This window comes from Salmo trutta, chromosome 6, assembly GCF_901001165.1.
Source record: "Salmo trutta chromosome 6, fSalTru1.1, whole genome shotgun sequence".
In the NCBI taxonomy this organism is placed as follows: Eukaryota; Metazoa; Chordata; class Actinopteri; order Salmoniformes; family Salmonidae; genus Salmo; species Salmo trutta.
In genome coordinates this window covers 17,390,887-17,416,226 of record NC_042962.1, presented here as the reverse complement: position 1 = coordinate 17,416,226, position 25,340 = coordinate 17,390,887, and the positions used below count along the sequence as shown (strand labels likewise).

General features: G+C 41.0%; 1 protein-coding gene across 4 annotated transcripts in view; it reads right to left on the bottom strand.

Annotated features, from left to right (window-relative positions):
* scn5lab (sodium channel, voltage gated, type V-like, alpha b) overlaps positions 1–25,340 on the bottom strand; it is a 182,685-nt gene extending 157,345 nt beyond the window's left edge. For all 4 annotated transcript variants that reach the window (XM_029755527.1, XM_029755529.1, XM_029755530.1 and 1 more), the window contains exon 1: positions 24,876–25,340. The gene's annotated coding sequence lies outside the window, so the exon portion shown is untranslated. The remainder of the gene's footprint in view (positions 1–24,875) is intronic.

The window sequence follows — 25,340 nt, the reverse complement described above, 5'->3', positions numbered from 1 at the left end:
TTATGTATACTGTATCCAAGCAATTAGAAAAAGTGTTAGAGTTTTGAAAAATGACATCAAGGTTCCGAAATTAGTGCCAAAGTGATTGTAAAAAACTGTAAATCAGAAATTAACCTCAGACATAAATTCATTATTTATATAATCATTATTTTAACAGGCTGTCCCATCGAGGTCAAAATACCACTTTTGCAAGGGAGACCTGGCCCCTAACTTCAGCCCTCGGGTCAAGCCCACCACCCCACTACCCCACAAACCCTCTGCCCTCACCCCAAACCCGCCTAGCCTGAGACTGGGGATTGACCTGGCATCCCTTTGGGAAATCAGTAATAAAGAGCAACACATGGAGGAGCAGTGTACCAGCGGTGCCAGAGGCTGTCAGCCTAGGGCCCAGTCAGGGCCTCTATCCAGCATATCCAGCTGAAGCATAGAGTCACTTTACAGGCTGTCAGCATTATTCATCTAGGTTTCCTATTAGACCATTACAACTGGGATGTAAGAAGAGTCATCAGCCTGAGGGGACTGAATGGGCCTGTAGCATGACTCGTCTTTAGACCTTTGGTCATTCACGTCTCACCATCGTATGGTAGCCTGGATGGGGATGTGTTCGATATAAACCGGGGAAAAATTAGGTTTGTAGAGAAGAACCATTATTTGTAGCGTTATTGTGCAATTGCCGATTTATTCTAGGATTCAAACAGAGTAAACCATTCCAGATATCTCTTGAGATGGATGGGCAATGGACAGAGGCTTGGGTGCATGTGCGTGCACACATCACATTCTCACACTCACATACCACGGTCAACAGAGATAGACAGAGGAGTTATTCTTCATCATAAGTGTATGGTGCACCTCTAACCTTGATGCTCAGTTTTCAAAGAAACCACTGATTAGGAAAAACACCGAGCCTTTCGTTGCTGTAAATCAGCCCACAAAATACAGGCTTTGTTAAATTGATTCCATAGTCACTGTGATGAGGGGAAAAAAGGGATTATGGTTAATCAATGTTGCCGGCGTCTTAACCGACGGCTTCTTCATCATCAGTTAGTTATTATTGAGACCTTATGTCCCTATAGGATTACAGCTTGTCTTTAATCTATCTCCGTTCTTTCAAGACACACACACACACAAACCGCATACACACAGGTACACACAAATGCATGCACAGTGCATACACACCCTGACCCTCCCCCAAAGCCGTTACATGCTTAATTAACAAGGGGATGGAGGAAAAAACACTGTCATCGATGACTGGTGACCCCCTCGTGACAGATTATTAATTTGGGCAAGACAACTGCACCCGAACTGAACCCTCTGTCTAATCATCTCCCTCGCTTTGACCACAGGGGAAGAGAAGAAAAGAGGGGAGGAGAGGAAAAGATGAGAATTGAGAGTAAATTAAGAAATAAAGAGGCTTGAAGGGCAACCTGGCCTCAGAGCCATACGAAACATACTTTACGTATTTCTGAGCACCTCCAAGATGTATAATACCTACCAATGGTAGGTAGTTACTTTAGACAGAAACGAAAGAAGGGAGGTTGGTCGCGGAGGATGGGTGGGTGTAATTCGTGACCATCTAGCAATCCAAAGGTTGAGTGTTCGTGTCGCGGACAAATATAGCATTTTAGCTAACATTTCCCCTAACCCTTATTCTAAACTTAACCCAATTCACCTAACCTGCTACATAAATTCACCTAACCATTGTCGTTAGTTCCCCTAACCGCCAACGTAAATTCTCCCTGTAATTCTCCTTGGTTGTTATGACGCAACAAGCAACCTGGTCTCAGAGAAAGCTATAATACTATACGCCCTCCAAGACATATGATAAATTACTTCATCCAATTCGTATGCTATTGTACGACTGGGTAAGACGTAAAGTACTATACACTAAGTATACCAAACATTAGCAACACCTTCCTATTTTTGAGATGCCCCACCCCTTTTGACCTCAGAACAGTCTCAATTCGTCAGGGCACGGACTCTACAAGGTGTCGAAAGCGTTCCACAGGGATGCTGGCCCATGTTGACTCCAATGCTTCCCACAGTTCTGTCAAGTTGGCTGGATGTCCTTTGGGTAGTGGACCATTCTTGATACACACAAGAAACTGTTAAGTGTGAAAAACCCAGCAGCATTGCTGTTCTTGACCCAATCCGGTGCAACTGGCACCTACTACCATTTTAAATATTTTGTCTGTCCCATTCAACATCTGAATGGCATACATGTTTCAATTGTCTAAAGGCTTAAAAATCATTCTTTAACCTGTCTCCTCTCCTTCATCTACACTAACTGAAGTGGATTTAACATGTGACATCAATAAGGGATCATAGCTTTCACCTGGATTCACCTGGTCAGTCTATTTCATGGAAAGAGTTCTTCATGTTTGGTATACTTAGTCACCGTCCTCTAATTCATATGATTTTGTGCGACTGCTATTCCTTTCATGATATAACTAACGTAATGGATTTACATACAGATTAAAATGAAATACCCTGAGACCACGTTGTGAATGGGGGGGGTTCACATAGGGGTACTTGATTTGGGAAGTCAGACTCTCTCAAATTTGGCCTCCGACGCAGCTTGTGTGTGCGTTTATAATCACTGTTTGATTATTCAAATGTTTCCTTGGTGTTCTTGCCAACATGTTGCTTCATTGTTGATTGTTGATTTGTTTGACAGGGTTCTTTCTTTTTTCAGCTTGCTCGGTCCCATGAGGCTTTGGGAGGCTGAGTTGTTGTGTAATGATGTGGGAAGATTTTGCCCCACCTCTTTATTCCTTCCCTCTCTGTCTTTCACGATCCATGACTGTCTCTCTCTCCTCTCTCTCTCTCTCTCTCTCTCTCTCTCTCTCTCTCTCTCTCTCTCCCTTTATCTTTTTATCTCTTTCTCCCTCACTCAAGATGTCCCATGGTGTTGGCTCAAGATGTCCATGGTGTTGGCTCAAGATGTCCATGGTGTTGGCTCAAGATCTCAATGTGTACACTACAAGAGGAGATTAGCGAGAGAGGGGGACCCAACCCAATACAGGCCCTTCACCAAGGGGATAACTGTGACAAAGTAGGTAGCCACATCCGGCAACTAAATGAACTGGCAACCTAATACTTAAGCTGTGTATTTGAAGAGTGTATTTCCAAAACGCAATATCCAAAATGCTATACCCATATATATTCATGATTGCTTATGAGTACCTTCATGTGTGTGTAAAATATTGATGTTATAAGATTTTTAGTTCATAGATTTTAGATGTGTATGAAAGTGTTTGTTTTTTTGCAAAATGGTATATATCCATTGTTTATCTGGACTGGAATGTTTGTATCCTGTATATTTGACTGTGATATGTGGTTGTCTTGCCTAGCTGTTTTAAGATTAATGCAATTGTTATAAATTGCTCTGGATAAAATCATCTGCTAAATTAAATACTGATGTCACAAATGTATCATTTGTACATTTCTTTGTAAAAATTGTAGTTATTTGTCACATTTAACTGTGTAAAACCTAGCAGTACTACTAATTTCTCTGAGAGTGAGGTGGATATATAGCATTTAGCAAAAAAACATAATTATTTGTCTCTGAAATTAAACCATGAAGTGATAGATTTGAATGAAATACATGTTGGTCATTGAACAACCCCATGCCATGATTAGATAGTGTAAAAACACAGCAATCTTTTTCATAACCCTCTAAAGTCGATGTCCGTGCCCGCATACAAATTCAATTAGCATAATAAAATAATCCCCATCAAAGTCCATCTGTTTAAGATAGAGATATCTGCTTTTGCATGGGCTGCGTCTCAATCCACCGCATCCGCCAATGTCGGCCTTCCACATCTGCGGTGGAAGGTGGCAGAGCTAAAGCGGTGTTTCAGACCAGGAGACATCCTGAAAATTGGTCTTCTCTCGAAAACGTGTGTAGCGTCCGAACAGTTTGGGCTACAAAATAGGTGTTGATAGCAACTGTCTGAGTCACGCTGTGCTAAAGTAATGTTAGCGGGTTGGTAGGGCTAACATTAACAGGCTAGTAGGGCTAACGTCAGCAGGCTAGTTGGCTAGCAACTGTGCAAGCTGATAAAGTATTTGCTTATAAGATGGCTGAAATTTTTACTGAAACCAGTAGTCATGAGCACAAACGGTTTGATTTAATTTTAAGTTATACATTTGAAGTTATTTCTGTTGGAGTTAACATTATAGGGAATAGGCTGGCTTGCCAGGTCCTCCATATTACATCACACCCCGCAAATGCTTTTTCCGGCATGACTTCGGCATTCTTCTGAATTCTGATCAATTTTATGTAAAACTTGAAAAATAGGAAAGTGAGCTGTAATTTTGCATTGGGACTTTTGATGTGTATTCTACTGCAAATCCAGATGTTACATGTGGTGATGTTTATGCTACCTACACTTTAAATATGGGTAAAACATTCTAAAAAAATCCTGATCTTTCTTATATTTCTCAGATATAGGACAGACACTTAAAAACAAACTTTTTTACTATCTGTTTTGCCATGTATGGATCTTTTATTCAATGCGTTTTTATGGCATGCGACCAAGCTTTAACTTCCTGACTGATGTCTTGAGATGTTGCTTCAATATATCCACAAAATGTTCTTCCTCATGATGCCATCTATTTTGTGAAGTGCACCAGTCCCTCCTGCAGCAAAGCACCCCCACAACATGATGCTGCCACCCCCGTGCTTCACGATTGGGATGGTGTTCTTCGGCTTGCAAGCCTCCCCCTTTTTCCTCCAAACATAACGATGGTCATTATGGCCAAACAGTTCTATATTTGTTTCATCAGACCAAAGGACATTTCTCCAAAAAGTACGATCTTTGTCCCCATGTGCAGTTGCAAACCGTAGTCTGGCTGTTTTATGCCGGTTTTGGAGCAGTGGCTTCTTCCTTGCTGAGCGGCCTTTCAGGTTATGTCGATATAGGACTCGTTTTACTGTGGGTATAGATACTTTTGGACCTGTTTCCTCCAGCATCTTCACAAGGTCCTTTGCTGTTGTTCTGGGATTGATTTGCACTTTTCGCACCAAAGTACGTTCATCTCTAGGAGACAGAACGCGTCTCCTTCCTGAGCGGTATGGCAGCTGTGTGGTCCCATGGTGTTAATACTTGTGTACTATTGTCTGTAAAGATGATCGTGGTACCTTCAGGTGTTCAGAAATTGCTTCCAAGGATGAACCAGACTTGTGGAGGTCTACCATTTTTTTCTGAGGTCTTGGCTGATTTCTTTAGATTTTCCCATGATGTCAAGCAAAGAGGCACTGAGTTTGAAGGTAGGCCTTGAAATACATCCACAGGTACACCTCCAAATGACTCAAATGTTGTCAATTAGCCTATCAGAAGCTTCTAAAGCCATGACATAATTTTCTGGAATTTTCCAAGCTGTTTAAGGCACAGTCAACTTAGTGTATGTAAACTTCTGACCCACTGGAATTGTGATACAGTGGATTATAAGTGAAAAATCTGTCTGTAAACAATTGTTGGAAAAATGACTTGTGTCATGCACAAAGTAGATGTCCTAACCAACTTTCCAAAACTATAGTTTGTTAACAAGACATTTGTGGAGTGGTTGAAAAACGAGTTTTGATGACTTCAACCTAAGTGTATGTTAACTTCCAACTTCAACTGTATATATTCAAACTTTTTTTTTTATACCTACAGGGGTCCTAAAATTCTAAATCAAATAGAAAAATGATCCATGGTAGGACCATCATAAAACAATTCCATATTTTAGTTTAGTAGAACTTTTGAATAATCTGAAAATATGTGTTTTTAATACAATAGGTAGGCTAATGCATACAAAGCAGAAAGAGGACCATTTCCAAATAATCTGTGGGACAACAAAAATATTTTCATCCCAAAGTTGTCTATCTGACCACCCGCTCCCGCCCACAGCATGAAAAATGCAGACCGCGTCCCAATGATCTCTGTCGGACCCGCAGGTCCTGCAGGCATCCCGCGGGAATGCAGCCATCTAGTGCAGTCAGTACACAACACTATGCTCATCAGATCATCAGGTCTTAGCAGCATCTTATGCTGATCAGGTTTTAGCAGGATCTTATGCTCATCAGGTCTTAGCAGGATCAGATGGTGACAGGGGTTCCAGCAGGGTCAGACAGCCAGGGATGATCGGTCTATGAAGCTCAGGTGAATTCTGCCGTATATTAACAATATCAGGGAATTATACAAAAAGTTCCATCTTGAATTGATGTCTAGACCTACAGTAGCTACAGGACTGCAGTTTAATCTTAAAGTTACAATCTGGGATCATGGACTAACGGTCATTTCAATTATTGAATAAATGTATAAATGTACACCATTCTTTGTCATGCCTCATTTTAGGAGGATCAGATGGTGACAGGGGTGTCAGCAGGGTCAGACAGCCAGGGAAGACCAGTCTTTGAGGAGGTGAGGTGAATTTTAGCACACTTTATTCTCTCTGTCTAGCAAACACTGGACAAGCCAGATGCTATTTTACGACAGTCTGACAAACCTCCAAAGTTGATTTCCAAACTGCATCAAGGGTTGATAGAGGCTTTTCCCGATGACACAAAACATGTAAAACAGAAATGTGAGAAAGACCTGGTAGAAGCTATTGATGATGATGAATGGATACAGATAGGTTTGAATGCCCAGTCATGTTCATATCATCTCAGACATAAATTACTACAGTTGAAGACCATCCATAAAACATACTATATGCCAGTGAAACTGAATTACATGCACTTAGAAATGTAATTCCTCTGCTGGAGGTGTAAAACACAAAAGGGGACATATTATGAAGGCTGGCTGAATTCTGTCAAAGATTATGTTCTTTTATCTCAGCATGTCTATAGATTCTCCCTTCTCACAGTTTTTGATTGCTTGGAAATGTTGATACTGTTATATGACGAAACTGTGTAACCAAGCATTTATAGCGGCTAAGAAATACATTGCCATTAATTGGAAGGTTGGGTCCTCCCACAATGTCAAGTTATGTATCACTAGATTTGATTAAGGGTATACTGGGCAAGTTTCGTAAGTTCTGGAGGCCTCATATGGAATACAGTATGACTTAAGGAGTCTGTATTGAAAACATGCCCCAAAAAAGGGTAAGATGTGAACTGGGAAGGAAATTGTGTTGGGAGAGAGTTGAGTTATTGACTAGACTGGTGGGGGTCTAGCATGCAGGCGGCTTGGGCAGGCTGGTCGGTCTGGCTGAAATTTGATATAGAGGATGTCTTAATTAAGTCAATCAAAAGTCTTTGTATTTTTTGAAGAGTTGTTAATTTGTTAGGCTATTGGTTCTTTATTATTGAATTACCTTTGATCTAGTTCGGTCTTATTAATCACTGAAACATATTTAATAACGATCTCTTATCTAACTTGATCACTGTGGGCATTTTGGCTTCCTTTTTGTTTTAAATAGAGATGGCATATTGAATTGTGTAAAAATGCAGGAAATTAGCTTTAGATGCCTAAAATAATTCTGGGGGAGAACACCCAGAACACCCGCCAGGTTATGTCCGCCCCACTTCTAAAACCAAAGGAGCTTTTCCCTGGTAGAAAAGCTTAGACTTTTTAACAATAAAAGCTAGACCATTCAATTACATAAATCAATCAATTAACTATTGGGGGGGGGGGGGGGGGAGCAATACTGGACCGCCAAGCTAGGATTTGAGTTCCCTTATGTACAATAGAATGTCACAACAAGACTGATGGAAGCAGTGAGTATTGGTGTATAACCCACCACCTAAAAAATGAGTCCTGGGAAGGAAAGCCTCTGTTTCACGCCTCACAGACCTCCCTCATTTACTGTTTCACTCATAGGAGCAGGTCAACCAAACGTATAGGCTGACAGGCAGGTTGTGCACTGTGGATGCTGTCACTTGATACACAAACAAAGACTGTACAGTATACTTTGTCACCTATTTACTATATTTATGTATGCCTCGCTTGCCTTCATGTCTTATGTGATGTCTATGTCTGTTTTGTCTGTCAAGTATGCCTGTGTTGTGCTGCAAATCGAATTTCCCTATTTAGTATACATTTTGTATTATATTCTGTACATCTATCTGATGACGGAACCCTCTAATATATTCGTTGATTTATAAAATAATTTATTTCCCTAACGTCTTGATGACATCACAGAAAAGTCTGGTTGTAGTCTGATTGTTATCCGACACCTTTAAAACCACACAAACAAAGCCTTGTACAACCAAAAAAACAACCAAACGCTAAATGTTACAGTGGAATACTCCAGTAATCTTGTCACTGAGATATCATACAGAGACAGCAGGCCTGGGAGTTGGCCAGTGACCATGGGAAGGGAGGATTAATTAATAGGTGCTGTAGTCAGTGAGTGTGTGTGTTTATTCGTTTATGCCAACGTGTGTGTGTGTGTGTGTGTGTGTGTGTGTGTGTGTGTGTGTGTGTGTGTGTGTGTGTGTGTGTGTGTGTGTGTGTGTGTGTGTGTGTGTGTGCGTGCGCGCGCGTGTGTTTGTTAGCTGAGTCATTAAGGTCGCCTGCCGTCTGACTGACTGACAGGGATATTCACAGCTCAATGGGGCAGCTTGGGCTTCGCCGCAACTTCGTTTGGTTAAACATTTGAGCCATCCATCTCACCGCTAAAGAAATTACCGCTGTCAGAGCGGGAAACAGGGACGGTAAATAACGAAGACCACCTGAGCAGATGGTTGGGTTGGGTTTGATCTCCTTCCACTGGAGGTTCTTAAATATAATTTTTGTTTCACACAATTTTATGGTGATATGAATGCTGCCGCATAATTTTGCTCTGATTAATTTGACTGTTATTCACAAATTTAGAGAGGGTGACTGTGCTAAGAGGTGAAAACACATTAGAATAAAAAATGGGTTGAATCACGGCAATAAAAAACGCAGCATCTCAGTCAATCCCTAGTCAGTGTGTAGAAGTGGAGAGACAGGGAGAGAGAGGGAGAGAGAGGGAAAAGATGTAGAAGGAGAAAGAGAGAAAGAGAGAGAGAGAGAAAGAGAGAGAGAGAAAAGAAGAGAGAGACAACCGTAGAGGGAGAAAGATGGAGAGAGAGGCAGAGGGAGAGAGGGAGGGAGAGAGCTAGCGTTGACATGCCTATACAGTAGTTCTGTGATTACGACCAACCAACCTGCTTAACCCAGAGCAGCCCATCACATGTAAATCATTCCCTGCCTGCTCTCCCTCACCCCTCTCTCTCTCTCTCTTAGCTCCCACCCTCCCTTTTCCCCTCTCCCACAGACAGGGAGGCAATTAGTGATGAATATGCTGATTAGAGCATGGAGGCTCCCGGTTGCAGCTGGGAGTCAGACCACAGACCAGACGGATTGCCATGGAGCCAGAGAAGGATGTCACGAGCCACGGATGCCCCGCCACTGTACAGTGACTGTTGTTCTGCCATCTGGATCTGTTTGGCTGCTCCTCCATGATGGAAGCTAACGTAAATGTCATTGCTTTTTGGTGAGAGTCGCCCATTGACTCAAGGAGGGGTGAGGCGTGAGGCTGAGGATGTCCTAAAATGGACACCGTACAGGTGGCAGCAGGTTGTGAGGGAGCCGTGTAACCTCCCCAGCCTCTCCAAACCACCAAGCCATTCCATGTATCTCAACTATTCCACAGTGAGAACACCTGATTCAACTTTTCATCAAGCCCTTGAATGTGCTGAAAGGAACTGGGTCAGCCCCGGCCCTGGGTTTGGCCCTAGCTCCAGCCTTATAGAGAGAGAGATTGAGAAAGCCTTGTGGTTACAGTGTTGGACGTGGGGCGGCAGGTAGCCTAGAACGTTGGGCCAGTAACCGAAAGGTTGCTAGATCAAATCCCCGAGCTGACAAGGTAAAAATCTGTTGTTCTGCCCCTGAACAAGGCAGTTAACCTACTGTTCCTAGGCCGTCATTGTAAATAAGAATGTGTTCTTAACTGGCTGGCCTAGTTAAATAAAGAAAAAAATAAAATAAAAATATATCCTCAGCCTTATAGTTCCATCTCGCCTGTGGTAGTGCTCCGTCACTCAGCTGTCACTTTCAAAGTAGGACACAACAGCAGCCCCCCTGTCAAAAGATTATCAACCAGCGGCTCACCCACCACCCGCGACCTGCGCCCTTCAGCGTGGTGTTGTTTCAGCCACTCTCGCACCATGCCTGGCCAAAGCCACCCACAAGTTATCTCAGGACCTCTGTGGTGGACAAGGCAAACTCTTGATATTATTAGACGTGCTGTTAGAGCCCTGCTGAACACAACAGAGACTGCATGTGCTAGCTACAGTAAATAACACACACACAGTTTCTGCGGGGTCAGTTGGAGTTCAGTGACAGGTGTCATTGAGGTTGGAGGGGTCATGCACGGTGCACACTCTTATTGTCCATTTTCATAGTCTCTGTTCCAACAGCACAGGGGGTATTTTCCAGTGGAACACAACACAGTCAGTTCCAATACTAGAAGTAGCATATAACTTAGAATGCATGCCCAATACGTTGCTTATTTCAAGTGTATATGGTACGCTAGTATAGACAATGGAACACAGACATTGTCTCACCGACTCTTAACCACAGGCCTCTAGGTGTCTCTTTTCAATTCTACACAGGAAAAAGCCTACTCAATGGTTAAAAACAGGGATAAAACGATGATCTCAAAATGTGCCGGCAGATTAACGCTGGTAAAAGTGAGAGAGATTGAACTGGCTAGGTCCAATTTTCATATAGATGAAGCACTACCTATAGCCATATATTTCTGCAATATATTCCTTCCATGTTCTCCTCTTCCTGACATCCATCCATCTCAAATGAGTAGCTCTCCTCTCTCTCTCTCTCTATCTCTTTCTCAGTCTGTCTCTCTCTCTCGCTCTCTCTCTGTCTCTCTGTCTCTCTGTCTCAGTCTCAGCCTCAGTCTCTCTCTCTTTCTCTCTGTCTGAGTCTCTCTCTCTCTCTCTCTCTCTGTCTCTCTTTCTCCGTCTGTCTCAGTCTCTGCCTCTCTCTCCTCTCTCTCGCTGTCTCTATCTCTGTCTCAGTCTCTGTCTCTCTCTCTCTTTCTCTCTTTCGCAAATCATCCAGGCAGCGACAGTGATTCATCTAACCAATCAGTTAGGAAACGCTGATGGAATCCATAATCTCCTTCCTGTCCACAGATGGCAGTTTACAGCAGTTTATATGTGTCCCTTGGCATGCCAGATATGGTCAGAAAATCACAATGGTGCTGGTCTATTGTACTGCTTCAGACTTAGACCTAGGATGCAGTTTCTAATACCTGGACTCAACCATCCCAAAAACAGCTTGAGGTTTTTTCCTCAAAACTGCCAATAAAGTCTACGATAAACAATTATGAATGTACTTAAAACAACTGCAAAAAAATAAAATCAACGAATCAGCTGCTGAGCCCTATTTAAGACAGCTGGTCACATATAATGGTTTTATGAGGCCTTCCCCACATTGCAAAATACTTTACTAATTTAATTGAAAATGAATGGTGAGAAATGGCTCTGAGACTCTCAGACATACTGTACCTCTAGCTCAGTAATTTCACAGTGCTCCACTTTAAGACTCCACTGTACAGTACCAGTTCTTCTTCATTAGGCATCGATGTTCAAATTCATTTTATTTTATCTTCAAAATAGGTCAGAAAGGACGGGTTGTTATTTGCTATTGTGTGGGATCCACACTCCACAGTCAGTTAGATCTAATTCCACAGATATGGATACCGTGCGAGATATATGAATCATCGTTCAACGTTCCCTGTCTTTGCCAATTACTTGTGCAGCCTTGAACGTCAACTAGGCAGCAGAGTGATAGTGTAATGGGAAGAAACCCTGTCAACCTGTCTGCTGTAGTTCAGGATGAGTCTCCGCCACAGGAGGCTGCTGAAGGGAGGACGGCTCATAATAATGGCTGGAACGACGCAAGTGGAATGGCATCAAACACCTGGAACCATGTGTTTGATCCATTCATTACCACGAGCCTGTTCTCCCCAATTAAGATGCCACCAACCTCCTGTGGTCTCCACTCGCCATCACAGTACTTTCAGAGCCACGGGGGAAACATTGAGATCAAAGTTCAGACTCTACAGTAGACAGATGGAGAGAGAGAAAACAGAAGTGTCAACCATAATAACACATATCTCACAGTAAATCTAAACAAGCTAATTAGCATACTGTACACAGCCATGTCTCCTGCTTGTCCCGACTTCGGAAACACTCGCCTGATGAGTAACCAATCCTGAGACATATACACTTGCGTTATATATAGATGTAGGACACCCAGGTTCGAACCCCCGTCTGTCACATTAGTGTTTTATAAGGGATGACAAAATGGACTGTACTACAGGTAGGGATGTGAGAAGAGGAAGTGGGTACTGTTAATGTAGGTTAGCATAGCCAAGGTCCGAGTTACATTTTATTACCATCTTTGTTGCCGTTGGTTGATACGCCTTCTCATTACTTCATTACCAAATAAGACCAAAGACATGACTACACACACACACACACACACACACACACACACACGTTCAAGCACTCAAAGGGTGTATTTTTAAAGAACAGTTAGTCATCTATTTATCAATGCTTATCTACCATAGAGAAGGTGACAGGAGGGAACACATTCCGTCATATTCTGAGTTTACATGGAAAAGCTTACACAGGCGATAGCTAACTTGAAAGCATACCGTTCACTGCCTCCCATGTGGCAGCGCAATATGTTCTGCAAGTGAAGCGGCACAGCACGCTCAGATTTTTCCCTCTTTGATATCCTTATTCCTTATCCTTATTCTCTTTATGTAATGTGATAATAAAGCACGCACTTCACTTTTGAGGCAATTCATAATCCACTTCATTAGGAATGATTCAACTGTGCATGTTAGTAATAATGTTTTATTGGATTCCCCAGAGGCTAGAACCAGGCCTACAATGCCAATGTTGAATCAAACAAAGCTCACTGCTAGTTAGTTCTGTTCATTTCCTTGGCACAACATCGTTACACATAGTCAAACACCCCTACATACAGATCGAATACATATTTAGTGTTGGTAATAGTTGAAAAATACAGAAAATTCAAACCCCAACATTAAATTTGACATAATTTGTGCATATTTGAGACAAAGCAACAGCGCAGAACGTCTTGCCTATTCAACAGACTGTTTTGGCCCCGATCTGGTCCTAAAATGACATGATCTTCATCATCCTAATAGCCTTTACATTGATTCACTCTCTTTCCGTCTGTTTTGTGGATGCAGAATTGCCTCACGCTCTCGCGACCCACTTAGATTCATCTTGTTTGAGATCCTCTTCTCCCTGCACCTTGTCACATTTGTTTCCTGCTAAAAGAGCAGCGTCGCCTCTTTAATAGAACTCAGTGGCTTGGTAAAGCTCATGCAGGGCTAAGGCTTTGTGTACTGTCATGAGGCTCGGTCTCACGCTGTTTTTCAGTTTTTCGGGGGTTGTTTAATCTACTCATTTGGTCTTCTGCATGACTTGACATTTGTCATTTGTTTAATTTGCATCTGTAGTATGAATAGACTTGTAACGTGTTAAAAATACTTCCTGGTCAAACATAAATTTTCTTGCTACACTGAACACGCATACACACACACACACACACACACACACACACACACACACACACACACACACACACACACACACACACACACACACACACACACACACACACACACACACACACACACACACACACACACACACATACCCACTCAATCTCACATCCACACAGGATAATCATACATTGCTGTTGCACTTTTCTACAGAATGTAGGATTTCTAGTATTGACGCCTGTCCACCTCCAGTCACTGTCAGATATGGTAAAGAGCTTGAAGGTTGGAGCGCAGCACAGCAAGCTACTACAAGTGTGATACCCATATTGTCCCAGAGGCTACAGCCGAAATAGGCCAGGGTTCCTGCCAGAATCAATGTGTGTGTAATTCATAATGCATCCAAACAGGCCTCCAATAATAGCTGTGTTGTCTCCGCTCCTGTACAATGGAGATGATGCCACAATCTACGGAGCGTCACAGGGACGGACGGCCCAGGAGATATTTCAGGATCCCCCCCCTATGTTCCTGCTTCATTTCACTCTGGTCAAAGTATGTGCTGAATGATTGACGACTTACGCTGACAAAACATTCCTCCTTTGCTCTTCATAACCCTCAATTATCCTTCCGTTTCTGAAAAAGTCTCAAAATAAATGATTCTCAAAATAAACATCATTTTGTAAGATGAACTAAAAAAGATACTAAACTAAATTCTAAAATAAATAACCTGTTGAATAGGACCTATTCCAAGGGAAACTGCAAAACTAGCACAACTGAAGCACAACTAGTAATGGAGCTGGGAATATCTGATAGCACACAAGCGGTCCTGTCGGTAAACCAGTGATGTATAGACTGAAAGCAAAGTGTCCCCTCTGCTCCTCGTTGTAACTTGGTTTTAAACATCAATATGGCTACCGAGAAATTATTTACTGAAGAGGGAACCGTTGAAACCTCAAGAACAGCCTTTTAATTCACTCCAACAAGATATTTGGCTCAAACTTGAGTGTCAGCGGTACATAAACATTTTCTTCTCTTTATGCTGTTGGCATTCTGTAAGGTAAACCACACAGGGAATCACGCAATGGACTTCATCTGTCGACACAAATGCATTTATTCCTGCGTCTTATGTTGATGTTTCATTATCATTCATTTATAGCACATTATCACTGCTTTTGAGCATTATCAAACCCACCAATCTCCAACTCATTCTTGTAAGGTCATACCGCGCTTGAACCTTCTGACTGAATGCCGGTCTGTCTGCCAATCTCAAATGAAAAGGCAGGGGACTTTGATTGCTGTTACTGCTGGTGAGACTTGGCCATCTCCCAAAGACATTACATTCTCAACACCGGTTAGAACAGTGGTAGCACATCTCTTGCTGTCTGACACCCGGTGTTTATTTAGTCTTTTAAACTGGGTGGTTTGAGCCCAGAATGCTGATTGGCTGACAGCCAAGGTATATCAGACCGTATACCACAGTTATGACAAAGCATTTATGTTTACTGCTCTAATTACGTTGGTAACCAGTTTATGATAGCAATAAGGCACCTCGGGGGTTTGTGGTATACTCCACATTGCGTCGTGCCTAAGAACACCCCTTAAACGTGGTATATTGGCCATATACCACACCCCCTCATGCCTTATTGCTTAATTGGGCTCTTATGGGACTGAGTTCAACAAAAACTGTCATTGCTCAAATCCCAACTCCATTTGTATACACAGGCAAGGTCTACTTATATCTTCCTTCGTCTCATGAGACCGTATTAGACACATATGGTCTCATGGGACGAAGTGAGATATGAGTTTGTGCTATACCCTAAATACAGCATCGAAACACTGCTACGTATGTTTTCTTTTCTGGTAAAAAGGGGCCATACCACAAATTATTCACATGTCTTTGTCCCTTGACGAAGACTTGTCTCTTAAAAAAGGACTTGAGAAGCTTCATGATCAATATACACCCAGATAGTGCAGTCTGCCACCGGCGGCCATGTTCCCAGGGGGAACCATTCAAATTCAAGATTACCGCGTGGCCATTGGCTAATGGGTGCTCTTAGCCACTGAGAGACCTCAGATCAAACAGACCCATAACTAAACTTAAGCTGCCGACAAATCCCTTGACAAGGGGGTCACCTCATGCAAATGAGATGGGCATCAAGGTCATCCTTTAAACCAATCGTCATGTCAACCACCTGAGGCTCCTCCAGAAGGCACATGTCAAAACACTGACACTCCATTTGGCCTTTAATGGGTCTCTTCAAGAGATCATTTATTGGCCACCCAAAAGGGATGGGGTATTACAGAAGAGTAACAAAGATAGAGGGGCTTGACAAATAAGACAAGGTGTTGTTTACAATCATGTCCCAGGCGATTGGTGACAGGCCAACAACACAATGGCCCCACCACGATTAGTGTGGGTCACACCCCAATACACCACATCCCAACCCAGTAAAAAATATAGATGTGATTTTTTTTTTAAATTTAGCTAGGCAAAGGCTAAGAACAAATTCTTATTTTCAATGACGGCCTAGGAACAGTGGGTTAACTGCCTTGTTCAGGGGCAGAATGACATAATTTTACCTTGTCAACTCGGGGATTGATCTTGCAACCTTTCGGTTACTAGTCAAATGCTCTAACCACTAGGCTACCTGCCACCCCATTGTGTAGCATCAAGGCAAAAGCTGCAACAGAGGGGGGAAATGCTCAAATCCATTTAAAAGTAAGGAAAATCTATATATGCAAATGTGGTTCTGATATGGTGCACTGCTAATTCTAGCAATGAGGGTTGTGAAGAAAGATCTGCTGACAGCTTGTGTAACCTACATGACCCAGAGCAGCTGAAATCAGTACATCATATGGTGATAGCAGCCAACGAAGGGCTCACAGTGTACCAAAAAGCAGTCAGACCTATAGTTTGGGGCATACATCTAGACAGCTGTGAAATACTAAGACTTAGCGCTAAAATATATATATATATTTAGGCATTTCACCAGAATATAAATAGGCATAACTAGAGGAAAGATTTATTTATGTTAAAGGCCGAATGCAGCTCTTTTTTCTTATTCTCAATATCAAATCATTTCTGGGTAACAAGTAAGTACCTTACTGTGATTGGTTTCAATCAAAATTGTATAAAATAGAAATAGCTTCTTAGCAAGAGCAATTTCTCAAGCAAAAATGTAGCAAGGACTGTCTGGGAGAGGTCTGAGTCGGGAGGGGAAACCTGAAAACAAGTTGTTATTGGCAGAGAGGTTTGGAACTCTTTCTTATTGGTCTATTAACTAATTTACCACGTGGTGATGTCACCAGGCAGGCCAAAACTCCATCCCTTCAAAACAGGGAGAAATTTCAGGCAGTCTTTTCAAACAGCTCTTACACTAAAAAGGCATTATCATAATTTTCACAATTTCACAGTATCATTCCAACCTCGTACTGTTGGCATACAGTGCCTATAGAAAGTATACCTCCCCCTTGGATTTCTTCACATTTTATTGTGTATCAAAGTGGGATTACATTTTTTTGTCAACGATCTACACAAAATACTCTAATGTCAAAGTGGAAGAAAAATGTAATTTTTTTTTAAAGATTAATGAAAAATAAAATACTAATATACCTTGTGATTACAGCTGTGAGTCTTCTTGGGTAAGTCTCATAAGAGCTTTGCACACCTGTATTGTGCATTATTTGACCATTATTCTTTTCAAAATTCTTCGAGCTACGTCAAGGTTATGGAGCTAGACAGCAATTTTCAATTCTTAGACCATAGATTTTCAAACAGCGTTACAGCAGTCAAGTTAAGGCAGTCAAAACTGTAACTTGGCAACTCAGGAACATTCACTGTCTTGTTGGTAAGCAACTCCAGTGTAGATCTGTCTTTGTGTTGTAGGTTATTGTCCTGTTGAAAGGTGAATTCCTCTCCCAGTGTCTGGTGTAAAGCAGACTGAAGCAGGACTTCCTCTAAGATATTGCCTGTGCTTAGCTCCACCCTGTTTATTTTCATCCTGAAAAACTCCCCAGTATTTGCCAATGTCAAGCATACCCAAACCATGATGCAGCCACCACCATCCTTGAAAATAAGGAGACAGCTTCCCGTGGGGTGCAGCGGTTTAAGGCACCTCATGGCAGTGCTAGAGGTGTCACTACAGACCCGGGTTCAATCCCGGGCTGTATCACAACTGGCCATGATCGGGAGTCCCGTAGCACGGCGCACAATTGGTCTAGCGTCGTCCGGGTTAGGAGAGGGTTTGGCTCATCGTGCTTAAGCAACTTCTTGTGGCTGGCTGAGCGCATGCAGGCTGAACTCTGTTGTCAAGTGAACAGTGTTTCCTCTGACACATTGGTGCTTCTGGGTTAAGTCTTAAGAATCGCGGTGAGGCAGGGCATGTTTTGTAGGATTCATGACTTGACCTTTGCCTCCCGAGCCAGCTCAGTTCAGAAGGACGACTGCATCATTGATGTGTCTGGGTGGTTTACCACATAATCCATAGCATAATTATTAACATGACCATGTTATTGTTACCCATCTACCAATCACTGCCCTTCTTTATGGCGCTTTCGAAAAGCTCCTTGGTCTTTTAGTTGAATCTGTGCTTTAAATTCAATGCATGACTGAGGGACCTTACAGATGTTGTATGTATGGGGGGGGGGGGTAGTCATTCAAAATTCAAGTCAACCCCTTTAATTTCACACAGAGTGAGTCCATATAACTTATATGATTTGTTAATATTACTTATGAACTAATTTAGCCTTGCCTAACAAAGGGGGTGAATACTTACGGGGGGGGGGGGGGGGGGGGGGGGGGGGGGGGGGGGTGAATAATTGACGTCTTCAGCAGCATCGTAGAATTCCTCTGTGTCACTATCTGACGCCATTCAGTTAGCTTGCTAACGTACGTACCTAGCTAGTTTAGATGCATACAATTGCCAGTACCTCTCCGATAAGGGAAATCGCTGCAATATTTAAATGAGATCGGTTTATTTTATACTTTAGTTATTTAATTTGTAAAAATATATAGAATTTTCTTTTCAGTTTGACATTATGGAGTATTTTGTGTAGATCAATGACAAACAATTACAATTAAATCTGTTTAAATCCCACTTTGTAACGCAACAAAATGTGAAAAAAGTTAAATGGGGAGTAAACCTTTTCAAGACACATATATAAGACAAAGGAAATCTTGTTTTTGAAAGCACTGGGCCTTTAAAATGAAATACAGAGGGACAACAAGGAAAACCAAGCATTGTCTGATAAATCACAGTAAAAATGGCTGTATTATTCACACATTCACTCGCACTTCACACCATTGGTGGCTACAAATATAACATAAAGACAACATTTTTTGTTAAACTGTGGAGAGAGAAATGTTGTTTCCACGTCATTTCAACTCCAAAAATCTATGTGATACCTTTGAATCAACGTGGAAAACTGATTGGATTTGCAAAAAGTCATTAAGGTAAGGGCATTTCGTCTTTTTTTCACCTAACTTTTAACATAAATACAAAGACATGGTGAAATGTTTTGATGATTCACGCTAAATTCACGTTAGTTGACAACTCAACCAAATGTAAATCAAAACTTGACGTTGAACTGATGTCTGTGCCCAGTGGGATGGCTTGCTTTGCTTTAGCGAAACAGCCACTGGTCAAGTCAAAATCATGAGGATTATGTTTCTACCATTGAAAACCACAACAAACACATAAATGTGGGATAGAATGTTTCACAACAACCAGGCCTGGTCTGTCCTCCATGTATTCCATCCAGAAGCTATACAATATTACCCATAAATCAGTTCATCTGAGCTTGACATCTGGGTGGATTGATATTGACACAAGTCTTGAAATATAGGCCTTATACAAAAAAAGTAATAGGGGATATCTCGGGATAAGTGGGGGATATCTCGAGGTATCAAGCTAGGTAAAAGACCCTTGAGCGGGTTATATTATATAAATGTTCAGAGATTCTGTGAAGAGGAGATGTGATGTAGGCATTCACATTATATGTGCGTATATATTGCGTCACCAGAGCAATAAAGTATTAGCCTACCATTCATAGCATGGCACAGTGATGCCTTTGGAAAAACAACAATAGGGATCCAGATGAAACCTCTACACTTGGATAAATCCTCCCCACAGGCTATAGCCCTTATGTAGGCTATAGACAAACCATAGGCTAAAATGATAAGTGATATTCAGTTAAACTTGTTCAATAACAATGAAATGAGAGTATGAGACTGCATTTGTCCTCATTTTGATAAGAGACAAGCTTTGAGAGAATAATCCAGATGCGCATATTGCTGATAATAACACTTCAACAGAGCAAAGCTTTTGATTAGATTCATAACTATGAATTCATAACTATCTCTCTCTATATACAGTGCCTTCAGAAAGTATACCCCTTGACTTATTCACATTTTGTTAGGTTACAACCTGAATTCAAAAGGGATTAAACTGATATTTGTTTCACCCATCTACACACAATAACCCATAATGACAAAGTGAAAACATGTTTTTAGAAATGTTTGCAAATGTATTGAAAATGAAATACAGAAATATCTCATTTACATAAGTATTCACTCCCCTGAGTCAAAACATTGTAGAAGCACCTTTCTGGGTAAGTCGATAAGAGCTTTCCACACCTGGATTGTGCAACATTTGCCCATTATTCTTTTCATAATTCTTCAAGCTGTGTCACATTTTCAGGTCTTGCCATAGATTTCCAAGTAGATTTAAGTCAAAACTGTAACTCGGCCACTCAGAAACATCCACTGTCTTCTTGGTAAGCAATTCCAGTGTAGATTTGGCTTTTTGTTTTAGGTTATTGTCCTTCTGAAAAGTGAATTAATCTCCGAGTGCCCTTTGGAAAGCAGACTGAACCAGGTTTTCCTCAAGGATTTTGCCCATGGTTAGCTCCATTCCTTTTCTTTTTTATCCTGAAAAACTCCCCAGTCCTTAACAAGTACAAGCACACCCATAACATGATGCAGCCACCACTATGCTTGAAAATATGTAGAGTGGTACTCAGTAATTGTGTTGTATTGGATTTGCCCCAAACATAACACTCTGTACCTAGGACAAAAAGTGAATTGCTTTGCCATGTTTTTGCAGTATTACTTTAGTGCCTTTTTGCAAACGGGATGCATGTTTTGGAATATTTGTATTCTTTACAGTCTTTCTTCTTTTCACTCTGTCTATTAGGTTAGTATTGTGGAGTAACTACAATGTTGTTGATCCATCCTCAGTCTTCTGCTATCACAGTCATTAAACTCCGTAACTGTTTTAAAGTCCCTATTGGCCTCCTGGTAAAATCCCTGAGGGGTTTCCTTCGTCTCCGGCAACTGAGTTAGGAAGGATATCTGTATCTTTGTAGTGACTGGGTGTATTGATACACCATCCAAAATGTCATTAATAACTTCACTATGCTCATAGGGATATTCAATGTCTGCTTTTTAAATTTTTACCCATCTACCAGTAGGTGCCCTTCTTTGCGAGGCATTGGAAAACTGTTCTGGTTTTTGTGGTTGAATCTGTGCTTGAAATTCACTGCTCAACTAAGGGACCATACAGACAACCGTATCTGTGGGGTACAGAGATGAGGTAGTCATTCAAAAATCATGTTAAACTCTGTTATTGCACTTAGTCCATGCAACTTATTATTTGACTTGTTAAGCACATTTTTACTCCTGAACTTATTTAGGCTTGCCATAACAAAGGAGTTGAATACTTATTGACACAAGACATTTCTGCTTATAATTTTTTATTCATTTGTAAAAATGTCTAAAATCATCATTCTACGTTGACATTATGGGGTATTGCGAATAGGCCAGTGACACAAAATCTCAATGTAATCCATTTTAAATGCAGGCTGTAACACAACAAAATGTAGAACAATTCAAGGGATGTGAAAACTTTCTGAAGGCACAGTCAAATGAGGCAGTGTGAGTTGTGGATCTCTTGATAACGACTTTGATGATGTTTCGACAGTGTTATGTAAATTCAAAGGCTGTTATTCATGTGCAGCCACATAGCATGCATACGTGAGCCAGGCATGTTATATAACCAACAAACCCCCCTCATAGCGCAGTCAAAGACGCCACTTCTGGCTACCCGACTTAGGGGCAACATGGTGTGTGTTTGAAGGAATACAAGCAAAAGCTACAGCCATAACATCCATCTAGACATAGCACATCCAAACTTGTTGCACTTTTCTGTTTTTAATTCCGAATGTCTTAGATAATCTGGGCGGTATCATTATGTACTGTTATCATCAAATAAAGATGAAATATAATTGGGATAATAATATTAAAAAGTGTAATATATATATTGGATGTTGATATATACTGTAGCCCTATATATATATATATATATATATATATATATATATATATATATATATATATATATATATATATATATATATATATCCACACACATTTTTATACAGTACCAGTCAAAAGTTTGGAAACACCAACTCATTCAAGGGTTTTTCTTTATTTCTACTATTTTCTACATTGTAGAATAATAGTGAAGACATCAAAACTAAGAAAAAACACATATGAAATCATGTAGTAAGCAAAAAAGTGCTAAACAAAGTAGCCACCCTTTGCCTTGATAACAGGTTTGCACACTCTTGGCATTCTCTCAACCAGCTTCATGAGGAATGCTTTTCCAACAGTCTTGAAGGAGTTCCCACATATGCTGAGCACTTGTTGGTTGCTTTTCCTTCACTCTGCGGTCTAACTCATCCCAAACCATCTCAATTGGGTTGAGGTCAGATGATTGTGGAGGCCAGGTCATCTAATGCGGCACTCCATCACTCTCCTTGGTCAAATAGCCCTAACAAAGCCTCGAGGTGTGTTTGGGGTCATTGTCCTGTTCAAAAACAAATGATAGTGGGACTAAGCACAAACCAGATGGGAAGAGGTATCGTTGCAGAATGCTGTGGTAGACATGCTGGTTAAGTGTGCCTTGAATTCTAAATAAATCCCTGACAGTGTCACCAGCAAAGCACCCCCACACCATCACACCTCCTCCTCCATGCTTCACGGTGGGAACCACACATGCAGAGATCATCCGTTCACCTACTCTGTATCTCACAAAGACATGGCAGTTGGAACCAAAAATCTCAAATTTGGACTCATCAGTCCAAAGGACAGATTTCCACCGATCTAATGTCCATTGCTCGTGTTTCTTGGCTCAAGCAAGTCTCTTCTTATTTTTGGTGTCCTTTAGTAGTGGGTTCTTTGCAGCAATTTGAAGGCCTGATGAAGGCCTGATTCACGCAGTTTCCTCTGAACAGTTGATGTTGAGATGTGTCTGTTACTTGAACTCTGTGAAGCATTTATTTGGGATGCCATCTGAGGTGCAGTTAACTCTAATGAATTGATCCTCTGCAGCAGAGGTAACACTGGGTCTTCCATTTCTGTGGCGGTCCTCATAAGAGTTAAAAGTTCTTGAAATGTTCCATGTTGACTGACCTTCATGTCTTAAAGTAATGATGGACTGTTGTTTCTCTTTGCTTATTTGAGCTGTTCTTGCCATAATATGGACTTGGTCTTTAACCAAATAGGGCTATCTTCTGTATGCCACCCCTACCTTGTCACAACACAACTGATGGACTCAAATGCGTTAAGAAGGAAAGAAATTCCACAAATTAACTTTTAACAAGGCACACATATTAATTGAAATGCATTCCATGAAGTGCATACCTCATGAAACTGGTTGAGAGAATGCCAGGATTGTGCAAATCTGTCATCAAGGCAAAGGATGGCAACTTTGAAGAATCTCAAATATAAAATATATTTTGATTTGTTTAACACTTTTTTGGTTAGTACATGATAGTACATGAAAAACCCTTGAATTAGTAGGTGTGTCCAAACTTTTGACTGGTACTGTATATATATATATATATATATATATATATATATATATATATATATATATATATATATATATATATATATATATATATATATATATATAAACATTGATGAGTTCTTGTTTTTCCTCTCTTTTTATCTTCATTAAACTCTATATTATTTTGCTGCTGTTGGAGCAAATGCTTTTTACAAGTGAGGTAGAAAAAAACAATATTCCTCCCAGTTCTGTTAGGCCTATATACACGTATATACACTTTAAAGGGCTTTAACGTAGTCCGAAATTAGACTTGAACTGAATCACCAGTATATTGTTTTGACTTTCAGGACCTTGGACAAGAACTCAGCGGCCCGCGTTGTTGATCAAAACCACCGCGCGCTCTGAGCCCTGACAGCTTCCGCGTCTGCTTAGCCAACTACATCTCGAAAGGTCAGTTATTCGGGAGAATAGCACGCTAGTACACTGAACAAACATCTCAGCGCCCGTGGCTTTTGAACTGCGACCGTAGGTCTACTCTCAGATGTACCCTGGCTCTTGCATGCGAGGCATAGCCTGCGGACACCTGTTGTCCCTCGGTTAAAAAAGTAGTCTTGCGCAGTGTATCTAATGCTGCTCTTATTTGATGTTTGCTAATTAAAAAATACTGTAGCCTTTATAGTTTGGAATCACTCTTTGGATTACATATAGAAAGGACACAGGGGTTAAGCGCTGGCCTACATTGAAAACACTGAGAAGGGGCAAAGTGTAACACAAACCTAACTAACACAAATCTTAAATAATATTTTGGGCAAATGTGAAAAGAACAACCCCGATACCGCTAGGAAGACTTGCTCCTAATGTTTCACTCCCGCGCCCTAATCATTTCAACCCAAGTAATCAACCAAAGAGTTGTTCTAAACATGATTACTGAGTGGGGGAACTAATCCCCGGTGCGCGCGCCACCGTGATTTCCAAACAACATATGCAACGCATTAAGGTAAGGTTCGCACAATTTCGAAGACCCTTTCCCAAATTACCATTATTTCAACGAACAACTATGAATAGTAGCCGACCCTATAACCTTCTAACTGTAATTGAAAGCACAAGTTTTGTTTCACAACTTCGTATGCCAAGTCAACTGAGTAATACAGGACATATGACATGAATTATAGTCTTAGGCTATAATGAAATACCTAAAATATATAAGCCTAAATATATTACCATGAATTTAATCCCATGAATTGAATCCCATATTATATATTAATTAGCCTATTTGAAATATAAAATAGCCCATTGGCCTCTCCAAAAGGTTCAAACTAGGCTATGAGTCAACTACAATCAATAGCCGCATGTTAACGATAGCCTATACACTTTAGCTGAATTGTACAGTTTAAATGTTAGATTAAAGAAAAATTGTAGGGCCAGTAGGCATCTAATGACATATTTTGTTGAGGTTAGGAACCGGCACTCGACAACAAAGGTAGATGAAAATAGGCTACTTACATGTGAAACTCCTTTATTTACAGCATTGCTTCCCCCAGTCTACTTCAATACATTTAAGAATTTCCATCCACTGGTAGATACCCGAAGTAAGGCCTTGTCAAACACTCTTTAGACAATTCCAGAACATCCGAAACACCTTATTTCAAAAGCATTATAATTAAAGTATTAATGCAAGGTGCATCCCATGTTGGATGAAAAAAAACGCGCGTAGTCAATTCTACCAGTTGTTAACCCAACTCCTCATTAGGCAAATTTTTTACGGTTCTGAGTTGACCAATTAATATTTTATAGCACTTTCCAATACATTGACTCCAAATAAATGATTTAATGTGCTCCGTCCAGAAACAGTCGTTGTCCACACAGCTGTTGATTTAGTCCAAGTAGGCTGTAACAACTTCATACGCGCGCCGGTGAGAGATTGAACGTTTTGAACATCTGTAACCTCTCTCCGAAAAACCAGTCCGA